Source organism: Plecotus auritus (assembly GCF_963455305.1).
Source record: "Plecotus auritus genome assembly, chromosome: 3".
Classification (NCBI taxonomy): Eukaryota; Metazoa; Chordata; class Mammalia; order Chiroptera; family Vespertilionidae; genus Plecotus; species Plecotus auritus.
The window spans coordinates 7,291,325-7,305,401 of NC_137772.1; the positions used below are offsets into that span (position 1 = coordinate 7,291,325).

Here is a 14,077-nt window from a genome sequence, read left to right on the forward strand (position 1 = left end):
TTTTAATGCCAGTGGAAAAGAACATTCGTTTGTGTAAGTAAGAAGATATGAAGAATATTGGATCTGTAGCCATATTGTAGTTGGCTTATGTTAAAAATATTCTAGTCTTGATAAAATACAGCTCTTTATAAAATTATAATGAAGTATTACTTTGTTCTTCTCTTTAATTTAGGATCATTGGACTTTATTCTGAAAAAGAAAATATCCTTATTATGTTTAATAGTCCCTCTGCATACACATAAAAATACATACATATATATATATTTTTTTTATTAAAAAGTAACCAATTGGAAACAGAAATGTGCTTTGCTGCAATTATCAGAATGTGGTTGAAGAATACTTTCAATGTTTATGTATGTTACATACCATAGCCATTGAGGCAGGTGCCACCAGTCACTCTACGCTAGCTGGGGAAGTGGGATTTACTCGCTATTTTGAAAATGGAAGTGAGCCATTTTCCTCCGGAAATGGATTATAAAATTTGAGATTGTGTGAGGGGGGAAAAGAATGTTTGCAGGGGAAGAAAGAGCCGAGAGGTGCTGGGGGGCCCCTCCTCTGCTCCTCACAGCACCTGGACTACATTAATTTATTAAACTAGCTGACGATCGGGTTGGACAGTGAGGGCGAGCTGATCCTGAGGTGAGAAACAAAACTAATTGATGCAGCAGTCCGGGTGGGGCACAGAGATGCATTAGCCTCCCTAAGCTCGAGAGCAGTGGTCCTCAACCTTCCTAATGCCACGACCCTTTAATACAGTTCCTCCTGTTGTGGCGACCCCCAACCATAAAATTATTCTCGTTGCTACTTCATGACTGTAATTTTGCTACTGTAATGAATCGTAATGGAAATATCTGTGTTTTCTGATGGTCTTAGCCTCTACAGCAGCGGTTCTCAACCTGTGGGTCGTGACAGGTTGAGAACCGCTAGCAGGGTCACCTAAGACCATCAGAAAAACAGATATTTACATTATGATTCATAACAGCAGCAAAATTACAGTCATGAAGTAGCAACGAAAATAATGTTATGGTTGGGGGTCACCACAACAGGAGGAACTGTATTAAAGGGTCGCGGCACCAGGAAGGTTGAGAACCACTGCTAGAGGCAGCCCATCCAGTGAGGCCCCCGGGCAATGAGGCCCCGAGGCCACTCTCTCTGCAGAGGTCTCTAAGCTCTGGGAGCAGGCCTGGGGCCCAAGACCCATCTCAGGGGTCAGCCCCTCCAAGGACACAGAGAGATTCGCGCCTTGTTCATTATGGCTATGGTTCACCAAGCCCAGCCAGCCAATCCCAGCAGTATTTGCTCTAAGAGCAGAGTCCAGTGTTAGAGGGTCTTTCCAAGTGATCAACATTTGATAAAATCCTCTTAATTTCCCTTCCCTGTTTGCCTTATAATGAATACGTATTCCCAGCATAGACAAGATGATCAACATGAGACAGGATTTTAAATTGAGGGACAAAGACATAACCTATTTTGAAAGGGTCTTTAAGGGAATTAAACTCCACTCTACTCTTCCTTTCTACTTTCTCACTGCAGTCAGTGATCCGGGAAACCTTGACTGTGTTAGCGGAGGCCAGGAGCGGTTAGGGTGCTTGTGGTGAGGGAGGCGTCCCCTGGGGCCACCCCCAGTGGCCTCCACCCTCCAGCAAAGGCCCTGTGGTTGTTACCAGTGACTGAGGATTCGGCTCTCCATAATGGCAGCCAGGTGGTCGTACAGTCTTTAAACCCCCTTCCCTCTTGCTAGAATGTTAATAGCAGTGAAGAAAGAAAAGTCACACTTAAAAATAGCATCCTGAGCATCTTTGTTTTTCTCCGTTTGGACTCCCTACTAGAATTCACAAAATGGCAGCTATCAGCAAACACAATCATTTCTCATGCAGGTGTTCAAATCATTTCATTGTTTTACTTGTAATTTTCCGACTTTAAGGTACCATTTTAATCATACTTTCTAGTATTTTAGATAAGTTCTTCATTATCTTAAAAATATAGAGTTTGTTCTTTAAAGATCTTGGTATCCTTAGGCTTGTATCAATAAGCAGTTTCATAAATCAGTGAGCCTTTATTGATTATTTTGGGTGCCTGATATTTTCAGCCACTTAAAATACCTGCATGGTTGCCGAAACCGGTTTGGCTCAGTGGATAGAGCGTCAGCCTGCGGACTGAAGGGTCCCGGGTTTGATTCCGGTCAAGGGCATGTACCTTGGTTGCAGGCACATCCCCAGTGGGGGGTGTGCAGGAGGCAGCTGATCGATGTTTCTCTCTCATCGATGTTTCTAGCTCTCTATCCCTCTCTCTTCCTCTCTGTAAAAAAATCAATAAAATATTTAAAAAAAAAATACCTGCATGGTTAAAGATCCCTCTCTGATGACTCCATTTAATGTGGGGTATTTTTTCCTGTTTTAGAGACATTTATTCTTCAATATGGTCATACACAGGCAACTGAGATAAAGTACAGTGTAGAAGTATTAATTATCTTGCAATTCCTTGTTAGTATTCATATTAGGTTGTTTTTCTGGCATTGATTGGAATCATGTTTAAAAAAATAAAGTAACCATCATTTTTAATGTCAATATATAAATTAACCTACAATTCAAAATAATTTAAAGTGTAAAACAGCATTTGTAAATTGGGCCATTTCATCTTTTTTTTCTGGATTTTATCAAAAATTCATTTACAAAAAGTCATAAAATCCTCTTAATTTCCCTTCATTGTTTGCCTTATAATTAATACATATTCCCAGAGTAGACAAAATGATATGCAAATTTAGGCCATCTGTGGAATGTAGATGTAGGCCACCCGGCAGGTTCTGGATTGAGCTGTCTCGAGCCAATTTCCCGTGTGGCCAGTCTTGCTCCCCCAACGCCTGGCCCCAGTGTTCTCTGTCCCCATCCTCATCCAGTCCCTGACCCTCCAGCCATGGCGATCACTGCTGATCAGCTCTGTACCACCAAAATACAGGAGGAGGAAAGTAAGACGTTTCATGGATTACAAACATAGTGTAGTTGAGAGGTGTGTTTGTCTTTAATCCTCTACACGCCGAGTGAAAATTATTTTGCTGGGGTGTAATCAAATAGACATTTTCCTGGATTGAGTCTCACACGGCAATCAAAGTTAGTGCGACAGGGAGAGAGGCAGCACTGTTTGCACCGTAGGTAATATTTACCCTGTTCTGTTTCTATTTTCCAAGAATCATCTCTTCACTATAATCCGTTTTAGTAAGTCTGGTTGCATCAACATTTTAAAACCCAGATACACACACACAACTTATGTAGATGAGAACCTAAGAAACGTGGTCCCACAGGGGAAATAAAGACACAGGCTTTTCAGGGAAGTGTTCTGCTAGTTATCACAAGCTTTGCATGTAGAGCATGTGAAGGGAGTGAGAACCCTATGAACTGCCATTTGTGTAGCAAACTTACATCAGCACCCCAACGGGAACTTGGGGTGAGTCCCTGATGTTTTCAGAGTGATTGACTAGGATGGCTGTCTCTTCTTCTAACTGAAGGCGCACTGCATGATTGATTTGTGTGTGCTCCATGGGAGAAAAGCAAGGACAAAGGTCTCAAAGCTCCCGAGCAGGGCACGGAGCTTACAATATCACTTCAAGTGACAATGCAAACCGCAGGAAATTCATGGCGAGACGGGAAGACAGACGGTGTTTGCCTAGAGCTGGGGATGATGTTGTGAACAACTGGAGGTAGGGAACATCTATTCTGAATGATGTGTCACTCAGTCCGTGCGCCCTGAGAAATGACTGTTTCTATTACTCTGGTTGCGAATGATTCTTTGGTTTTCAGTATTAACACATCTACGTGGCAGGAGAGGGGGTTGCTAAGGTTCTCGTGGTCATCTGGTAAATGTACTGGAGTCACCCACCTCGTTAGGCCAAACATGAAGTACTTCTTTTCTTAACTATCTGCTTAAGTCAGAGATACAAGCTGAGTGAGAAGAAAAATAAGAATTGGCTGGGTTGTGATCATTTGAACGTTTGAAGTGATAAGAATGGATGGGGATTTTTGCTTCGGAGAGCCTTGGCCTAACCGTGCTGATGGGAACTAGGAAAGCCGGCCGTCCAATCTGGAACTCTGATTTCCTTTGACAAGTTACTTTGGTTCCCTGCTTCACTCTGACCTTTATATGATGAGGATACTAATATTTATCCCGCTGAGATGAAATCTCCAATTGTATGTTACAGAATACTTCACATTGATAAAGTATTTCCTTTAAGACTCTACATGCTTTACAAATAAGATCAACTTAACAGTCTGGTGCTTCCTATTGAATTGATCTATAGACCCCAAACCAGAGAAACCACATTATGCCACAGGTTTTGACATAATAATAGCTAACATTTGCTTAGTGTTCACATTATGCCAGACATGGAATATTATGCCATTGAATTCTCCAGCAACGTTGTGAGGATTTTATTTCTATTTTCATTGTGAAAGACTAAGAGAGTTTCCCGGGGCCATCCACTGAGTAAGGGGCAGTGCCCAGACCCTGGTACAAACACCTACAACCTCCCAGGATTACCTTAGGGGGGTAGGCAAACTTTTTGACTCGAGGGCCACAATGGGTTCTTAAACTGGACCGGAGGGCCGGAACAAAAGCATGGATGGAGTGTTTGTGTGAACTAACATAAATTCAAAGTAAAGGAGTGGAGGGGAGAGCAAGAGAACCCTCCGCTCTTTCGGTTCCACGGGCCAGATGGAACAGCCGAATGGGCCGGATCCGGCCCGCGGGCCGTAGTTGGCCCACGGCTGCTTAGGCCAACCATGCCAAACCTGAGCCTCAGCGAGGGCTACATGACGCAAGCTCATCGGACTGCTGAACACGCATGTAGTTGTCCTATTGCCTGAGCTGGTTACCTAGTCATGACAATGATGCCATTTCCCTTGGCACTTCTCCAGCTGATCTCCCCGTGTAATCTCTTCCCTGGCTACTGGTTGTGCCTTTGGCTGCACAGCACTCTGGTGCCCAACTGGTAGCAACTCCACCACCAAGTCGGAGGTCATATCAGCCCTGTCCCGCCAGGGTCTCATGGGCTGGGTCTTTGGTTCCAATGCCACCCGCCAAAGCTCACCCTTGTCTTGTGTCCCATGTCCCACATCTGGGAATGAGATGAGAAGCCGTGGACTAGCTACCATTCACCACATGGACGTTTTCCCTTCACTGTATGTATGGACAGTGTCTTCACTAAATCTTCTTACCCCAACCCAGCTACTCAGACCAGCAGTTCCCACACTGTTTTTCACTGAAATGGCCCACTTGTTCTGCTATGAAAGACTAAAACCAAAATAAGACTTAAAAATGAAATGGACTAGATACTTCACCTCCAAACCAAAACTGACCTGTAGACTTGACCTCATTGCTCTTAGAAACATGATAGCCGAAAAGGATGCAGTTGGGTTTTCCTATTTTGTTCTATCAGACTCAGAGGCCTGAAAGGGGCCAATAATTGAACTGTGTTTATCGTCGCACAGAGCCAGGGGTCTGACAGCTCCTTACGGGAGTGTGCACAGCTTCCCCTCGCCATGAGACTGGTGTCTCGGAAGCTCTGGGGATATCCTAAATATGTTTAGCGAGGTTTTCAAAGTCATCACTCAAGGTGATAATTTGACAGGAATCCTGTTACCTCCCAACTTCAAAGCCCTCCGGTGGCCATCAGTCTAGCTGACTATGAATGCCAGCAGCCTGCTGGCCCATGGCCTTCCCACAGGACCTTCTTCTTCACTTTCCCACTCCACCCAAGGACTTCTGTTAGTCATACCTCCTTCAAACGTCCCAGGAAAACTTGAAAATGCACCCAAGATTAGAACAGCCCCTCAGTTACGTATACTTTTCGCTGAAAGAGCTTATCAAAATTTTAAGTACAATGTACTTATTCACTGGTTTAATGGTCTTCTAAACTTCTTGCCCTCTGAGGGCAAGAATGAGGCTTGCCTCTTCATCATTGCATCCATCTCACTTAGGAATGTTTTGGCAGATGACAGGTGGACAATGAATATTTGGTGAGTGAATAAATTTTAGTGGAAAAATGTTGTTTCAAAGTGTTAGGAGTAGTCAATCTCTTGCTTTCTTCCTTAAATGTGTACTTCTTAAAAAGAACATGTACCCTCTTACTAACTAGAAAAAGAGTTCTAAAAGAAAAGGAAAAGGGCCACTTATTATATTTCTAAAAACTTAACTCTACATAAAAATAAGCATACTCTAAAAATATGTTTATGGTAACAAATTGATATTTTAGTAAATATAAATAAGTATAAATATGAATATAATTTCTACCATGGTCTTCCCAGTTCATTTTTTTTCTTTGATATTATGAAGTCTAGCTCATTCACAAAACATTCCAGAAAAGAAAAAAATAAATCATATTCTAGCCATTTCTTAAATATCAAGTATCATCATGAAATGCCAAAGTTGAGCTCAATACATGAATCAGGAAATAGTTTTAAACATACTTTAAACACGTATAACAGCAATAATAATCCTCACTCAAACCAGTTTAAGATTTTTTATAACATTTCTGGCCCAAAGTGGATAGTGGCTGAGAAGGAAAACAAACAAACAACAAACCCTCTTCCAGCTTATTTTTTCCAAATACGAAATGCTTGCCTTCACAGATGGTTTCTCATGGTGCTGTCCGTGGGGGCCTAATTGCTTTTCATGCGACTTACGAACATGCACCTTTGTTTAAACAGTAATCTGGGGCAAGATAAGGGTGCCTCCTCTGTTTTAGTTTACATGGAGCTTTGAAATGGCAAGGAAAGCCTGGCATAGAAGTTTGTCTGGACTTCCATTTATTTAAGTAAGAAAATGTTTCTCTTTTAAACTCTTCCCTCCCGGTGTACCAATAGCAGTGATCCACTCCACACATCATGAGGGCATTTAAAGATGCGGAACAGCTTTGCTATTTTAAAAGAAATTGGAAGTTTGGGGTTGCTGCTATTGATTTTTCCTATTTTTCAAATCTTGAATCTGAGAATATGTGTGGAGACCATTTGCTTTGAGTTCTTCTTGGTAGAATTATGATAGGTTTTGCTCCCCTCTTGGATACAGACACATTTGGGTATTTTTTTTGTCAAAAAAGATACAGAACTACCCTGATTACCAGCCGAATCCTGAACATAGATTGTGTCACAGGGAGGAATTTCTGACTCACCTTCCCGGGAAATGGCACCTATGAGTTTGAGTGCATGCGACCGATCATTGGCCCGCTGAGCACAGAAAATTGTGTCTCAGCAGGTTTTCCCTCAAACCTGGAGAAAAGGCTCGTTTATTTGTTTGTGTGTTTGTTTTAAACATTTCAGGACAGAGGCGCATTGTGTGGACAATATGCCACAAAGGAAGCTTATTTTTAAAAATCAAAGATGTGATTTTCTCACTTATATAACTTGTAGTATAGATAACCTCTGTACCAACATCCATTGTAACTGGAATCCCTTGATCGTCGTGCTCTCATGAATATAATGGATTAATAGTAAAATAATTGAGAAGCATCCGGCCTGGGAGGTCCTAGAGCTCTGTGAACCTACAGTCCAGGCGCTTTCTACAGAGAGGGCCCTTCTGAACTGCCATGGAACTGAGGGTTATTTATTCCACTGGGAGAACATTATGCCCATACACTGATGATTATACGTTTCCTTTCCTAAATGTGTTGTTAATAACAACAAAAAATATTAAATGTAAGCTATAGATTTGGAGTGAAAGCAGTATTCAAGAGATTAACTATTGGTGAGGGGGAAAAAATATGACTCAGGATTCTAAAAGACATGTTTAACGTCAGAAGCAAAAATGCTTCTTTACAAAAAGAAGTAAACAACTAGGGAGACATTGTTGTGTTTTGTATTTGGTTTGCTTACGAGAAAGCGTGTTTTTTTTTTAATGTTTCTACTAAACACCTCTATCAAAAGTTGAATAATCGGGATGGAAGAGAGGACAGTAAAACATAAGCAATTTAAGTACATTATGAAAGTATAAACTATTTACTATATTTTATGCGAGTGGGGTAGATCTTGATGGTTGTTTATGTATGTACTAGTAGCATTTAATTATACTCTACCTTCTTTCAAAAATGATTTAAGGTAGCCACATCTTGATGTAACTAATTTCTAAAATGAGCTATTATTTTTGTTAGTAAAATCATGGGTTACACATAAAACATTTTAAAAGTCTTTGTATTTGTATGAAAAAGAGAGCTGTAAAAAGAAAATATATTGGAAGTGAATGTTTAACATTTTAATATTCATAAGAACTAACAGAAGTTTCAAAGATGAGTAGTATAGACTTCACATTTAGTTGGATCATTCATAATACACAATGGCTCACATTCTTTTTGTTATCCTCACTAGAGGATATGTTTATTGATTTATAGAGAAAGAGAGAGAGAAACATCCATGTGAGAGAGAAACACTGATTAGTTGCTTCTTGCCTGCACCCCAACCAGGAAACTAACCTGCAACCTGGGTATGTGCCCTGACTGGGCATCAAACCCACCACCTCTTGGTGCACAGGACAAGGCTCCAACCGAGCCACCAGGCCAGGGCGGGCTCTCTCATCTTTATGTTTCTCTTGCTTCTGCTATGGCTATTGCAATATTTCCAGTGAGCCTTCAAGTTCCAGTTGCAGGACTCTCAAAACACAAATATGACCAGGATGCCCCTGCTAAATCCTTCTGAAACTTTCCGTTGGTCTTGGGATAAAAATTAAAAATCTTTAATGCACAGTCAGTTTGGCCCCTTCTGGACACCCTCCTCCTCCTGCTGCCTCACCTGAGCCTGAGCCATGGCTCTGAGACCCCACCCTGGCTTCTCTCAGTTCCTCATCTCACCATCCCCCATCCATCACAGGGCCTTGGGCTAGCTCCGCCCTCTTTCAGGAAGGTTCTTCACCCCCATTCCTCACTCTGGCTTCATCAATCCTTCTCTGGGTTTCTCAGGTCTTCCTGCTATGTGATCTTACAGCACTTACCATTATTATAGGTACACAGCATTATTTGTGTGACAATTCCATTAATCTATAGCTCAGCCAAATGGAGACAAAGGGGGTGCTGTGTCTGCCTTTGCTCATCTTTACATCCCCAAACATAAAACCGAGCCTGATGCACAATATGCACACAGCTGTATTTGCTGAGCAAGTGAATATACGCACAAGAAGCTGGCACATCAGTTAGCGAGGCTTCATTTTCCACACGCGAAAGCCACTTGAACGAGTTTTCCAAGTGCTTCCTATAGGGGACACCACTCCTGCTTTCTTCGCGTGTTTATGATATTAGAATGGCAAGTAAGACCCCAAAAATGCTATTATTTGGAAACACACAAACATTTCTCAACCACAACGTCATTGAACTAGTTGGTTTGTCTTGCTGAGATTTCTTTTATAACAGGCTCAGTTTGCTTTTTTAAAAATATATTTTTATTGATGTCAGAGAGGAAGAGAGAGGGAGAGAAAGAGAGAAACATCAGTGATGAGAGAGAATCATTGATTGGCTGCCTCCTGCCCACCCCCCACTGGGGACCGAGCCCGCAACCCTGGGCATGTGCCGTTGGCCGGAAGAAAATCCGGGACCCACTGGCCCACAGTCTGATGCTCTATCCACTGAGCCACACTGGCTAGGGCGTTCGGTTCTCTTTTTGACAGCTGGCAAATCCCACTGCATTGCTGCGAGCTCATTCTTATTGTGGTAAAAACTGCTCTAGCTCTGGCACTGTGGCTTGGTTGGTTAGGCATTGTCCCTTGCACCAAGAGGTCGCTGGTTCAATTCCTGGCCAGCACCCATAAGCAGGTTGTGGGCTAGATCCCCAGTAGGGGGCGTACAGGATGCAGCAAACCAATGTTGCGCTCTCACATCAATGTTTCTCTCTCTCTCTAAAAAATCAATTAAAAAATATGTTTTAAAAACTCCTCTAATCTCCTAAAATGTCTCCTTTTCTTCTTTGTTAAATATTTTTGTAAAGACTCTTCCTCATATTTATCTGTAATAATCGGACAAAAACAAACAAACAAAAAACCAAGGATAATAGAGTTCTACATATGTAGACTCTCATTCTGTTGAATTGTAAATAATTCAAACAATCTTCATCTCCAAACTTCATTATCAAATATAAGTACAGTTTTAGATTCTTCTCTGGACTAGATTGCCAAACTTTTTTTGCCTAATTTATTTCCATAGTAGGTAATTGGTATCAGCAGAAGAGCATTTAATAATTTTCTGCAGGAGTGAGCAGAAAATTAAGAACCTTAAGAGCAAGGCAGCAACTATCTTTGAACAATATTATTTGTCTATTTTCATCGGCATATTTAAATTTCGTTTGCATACATTTTTTTCCTATGGTGTTAAGCTAATTAATTTACATGGAAAGAATCTGTGTCTTATTGTTTTTCTCACTGTGCTTTGTTTCAAGATAAAATTGAAAATTGGTGGGAAGTATAGGATATATTTACTACACAGAGATTCTGAGGAGCTCAGAGAATTTTAATCACCCTGAACAATGAAAGCTAACGACAAAAATTATTAGACTTTCTCTACTTTACTTGATTTTGCATGAGTGTTTTCAGCACCAGTGTTCCATCCTGTTTTGTTTGTTTCAGGATGGCCTAGACCACTGGTCGGCAAACTCATTAGTCAACAGAGCCAAATATCAACAGGACAACGATTGAAATTTCTTTTGAGAGCCGAAAACCGACTTCTGCGCATGGACCACGAAGTTTCAATCGCACTATACGTGTGCGCCCGCACGTGGTATTTTGTGGAAGAGCCACACTCAAGGGGCCAAAGAGCCATATGTGGCTCGCGATCCGCAGTTTGCCGACCACTGGCCTATACTAATTGAGAAGTTAGTTGGTGCTAGAAGAATATGACTAGTTCTGTTTTTGATCCAATCAATCTCAAACATCCCTTGAAAAACATCTACTTAAAATTTCCCATTACCTATGAAGAGTCTGTTCCTAGTCTCCCAACCAATGATTTCAGCTGACTAGAACAAGCCCATTTTATTTGAATATATAAATATAAATAATAACTGTATCTTAGAATTCTAAAGCATTTTAAGATAGTAGCCAGTACTCAAATGCTTTATAGATATTAACTCATTTTATCTTCAAAACAAATCATAGGAAAATTTTATCTTATCCCATTTCAAAGGTAGAATCAGCTTAGGGATTGAGTGTCTTGATGAAGGTTATACAGGCTGAGCTGTTACATGGCCAAGCTGGGTTCATTCACAAGTAGTTAGGGTTCAGAACCCACACTTGTAATCTTACAAACATGAGTTGGACAAGTAGCACCAAAAATAACAATAGTCCGAAAGCTTTAGATGCTGTGAGAACACTGAGTGTTAGTGCCTTCAACTCGACCACACTTCTTTTCTCTTCTCATCACCATCGAGCTTTCCTCCTCCTGTCAGCTGGCTTTTGTACCCTCTTTCTAACCAAAATACCTGCCTCAGAAGTCACAAGTTTTTTCGAAAGTCAAATCTTATAATCAGACAGTTCTCATTCTTTCAAAGCTACCTATAGCATGTAGCATTGTTGACTAATGATGTCTTCTCTAAACACTTTCTCTGGCTTCCAGTGTGACTGCTTGACCCTGAGTCCCTTCCTCTTTCCCCCAGTACCCCTGTCTCTTCTTCATGTCTCAACACCCTTCATGCAGATATTTTCTCAAGTGTAGACCACTTTCTGCCCATCTCTTGAAGAGTGACATCTATTCCATGACTCCCAACCCTAAAATTCAACATGTTCAGCTTAACATATTAACCAGACATTGATCTGGCCCCTCAGTGTCTTAAAAGATGAACACATCAGCTTTCTGAAAAACAAGTTATTTCTCTTCACTGCTCTTATTTCAATAATTCTATCAATTTTCTCTCAGTCAAAAAGTTCAAAACCTAAAAGTAATCTGACTTATCTTTGCCTGTCTTACATCAGCCATGTATTTTATGTTTGATTATCTTTCTTTTTTTTTTTTAAATGTCCTTTCTTCTTTTTGTGTGTATGTTCTTTTGTCTGGTTTCTTATTGGAGGGTGAGAGGGGGGAAATAAATGGAACAGAGAGCACTGGTTTCATTGTTCAATCGGAAATGATTTCAAGGACCATAATGCTAAAATGAGAAACTCCAGAAACAGATTCATTTTAGATGTGATTGCTATTTAAAATGACTGAGTGAAATGCAAAAACATGGGACGTAAGCATGTTTTCCTTGAACAGAACCAGAAACTAATATTTGTAAATTCACAGAGTAGTGTGTAAACATAATCCTGGTCCCTGGGAATACATTGTGACATAAAATATCTCCTTCCCTTAATCAAATTATCATAACATGTAACAGGAACACCAATGAGAGGGACCTTAAACGAGATAGAAAGGTACAGGTCTTACATAGACTCACACACGTTTTACTCTGTAAAGACAGATGAGCCATATATATTTCTTGCTTTTACTACTAGAAAAAAATAAAAGCTAAAACTACATGGACACATGAAATCAAGTTTAGCTTAACACAAACTTTTTATGACTACTAACCCCTTTCCTATTTAACTGTTATCAATCAGCAGTAATCCCTTGCATTCTCTTAATGTTTAGAGTTTCAGAACTGAAATTAGTAAGATAAAACATCGGATCGACTTTTCTTCCAGGTTACTGATTTCATTTATTTTATTCTAGAGTCCCTGCTCTCCCACAACACAGTGATTTAGGACTTCTGTACCAACAAGAGAACCGAAGACCTACCTGCAGAAGCTAAGGTAAGTCCCAGGCACTAAAATGTGCCCCGATCTACCAAACGAGACAGAAAGACCTCTTGAATCATACAACGTGTGTGTCTTGACAAAATTAGACACTTGCGCTCAGTTGCCGGGTACTTTGTGGCCTGTTACTTATACCGTTGGCCTCTGTGAATCAGCTGTAGGTGAGTGATTCCAAAACGCGAAAGAATTCTGATGTTCATGCTCTTTTTGCTCCTATGAAAGGAATGGCATTACTACAGCCTTTTGCTTCTGGAAAATGAGGTGAATGAGGATGTTTTAAAAGGTCGCTTCTCTGCTTTTTAAGGAGAGAGAATGTTCTCCCTGGACAGAGTGGCCCCAACACGATAGATCACAGAGCTGGTGCCTGCTTTGCCCACGTGGGGAGCCACGCGTGTGCAGTGCTCTTGTTCTCGGAAGTGTTCATCCATCCTGCGCGGCCCTCCCAGGGCGACCTGCGAGAATTAGACTTGTACCTGGTGATGTTTTCCTCTTTTCCACAGAGCTCAGCGCACTTTCTCAATGGGCACCGTGATCTCGTAATTTAAAGCGTGTGAACCCTGTGAAAAGGTGCCTTTGAAACCATATTCTGGGGGGTTTCCACAACATGAAAAGTGTCTTCTACCAGGAAACAAGGAAAGAATTTGCAACAGAAAACCCAAGGTGTCCCACTCAGGATGTGTGTACAGCGTTTGCCTAGGACCGTGGTCGGCAATGCGGCTCGCGAGCCACATGCGGCTCTTTGGCCCCTTGAATGTGGCTCTTCCACAAAATAACACGGCCTGGGTGAGTCTATTTTGAAGAAGTGGCATTAGAAGAAGTTTAAGTTTAAAAAATTTGGCTCTCAAAAGAAATTTCAATGGTTGTACTGTTGATATTTGGCTCTGTTGACTAATGAGTTTGCCGACCACTGGCCTAGGAGATCGGGTTCCTCCAGGAAGCCATTCAGAAAGTGCTTTGGCTTGAAGGGCTGAGTTCTCTGGGTTTCTTTGCCTTCTGCTGATGGGTGGTCTGTTTCTTCTTTCAATGCAACATTCAGTAAACATGTCCCATGGCGAAAGGGTTTTCCAAAGTAAGAAATAATTATGAAATGCATGTCTATAAGAACGATCAACATTTTTACATCAGAAAAACTGAGTTACTTGGGCATATTTCTCTTGGATGCTTTTTATTCAAAGTTACTACGTTGTTCTTTTCCAAGATGAAAAAAAATCATTAGGAGAATTTGGAGGTTATGAGTCTACGAGACTATGACAATGGCTCTGGTTTTGTCACTGATATAATTTTATATCCAGGTTGCTAGATTTGGTTTATTTTCTATCCCAAACAAGTAACC

The 14,077-nt window shown here is 41.1% G+C and overlaps 1 protein-coding gene across 12 annotated transcripts in view; it reads left to right on the forward strand.

Annotated features, from left to right (window-relative positions):
* Positions 1-14,077, forward strand: part of TENM3 (teneurin transmembrane protein 3) — a 1,236,272-nt gene that overhangs the window by 492,436 nt on the left and 729,759 nt on the right. For all 12 annotated transcript variants that reach the window (XM_080662244.1, XM_080662258.1, XM_080662255.1 and 9 more), the window contains exon 3: positions 12,662-12,741. The gene's annotated coding sequence lies outside the window, so the exon portion shown is untranslated. The remainder of the gene's footprint in view (positions 1-12,661; positions 12,742-14,077) is intronic.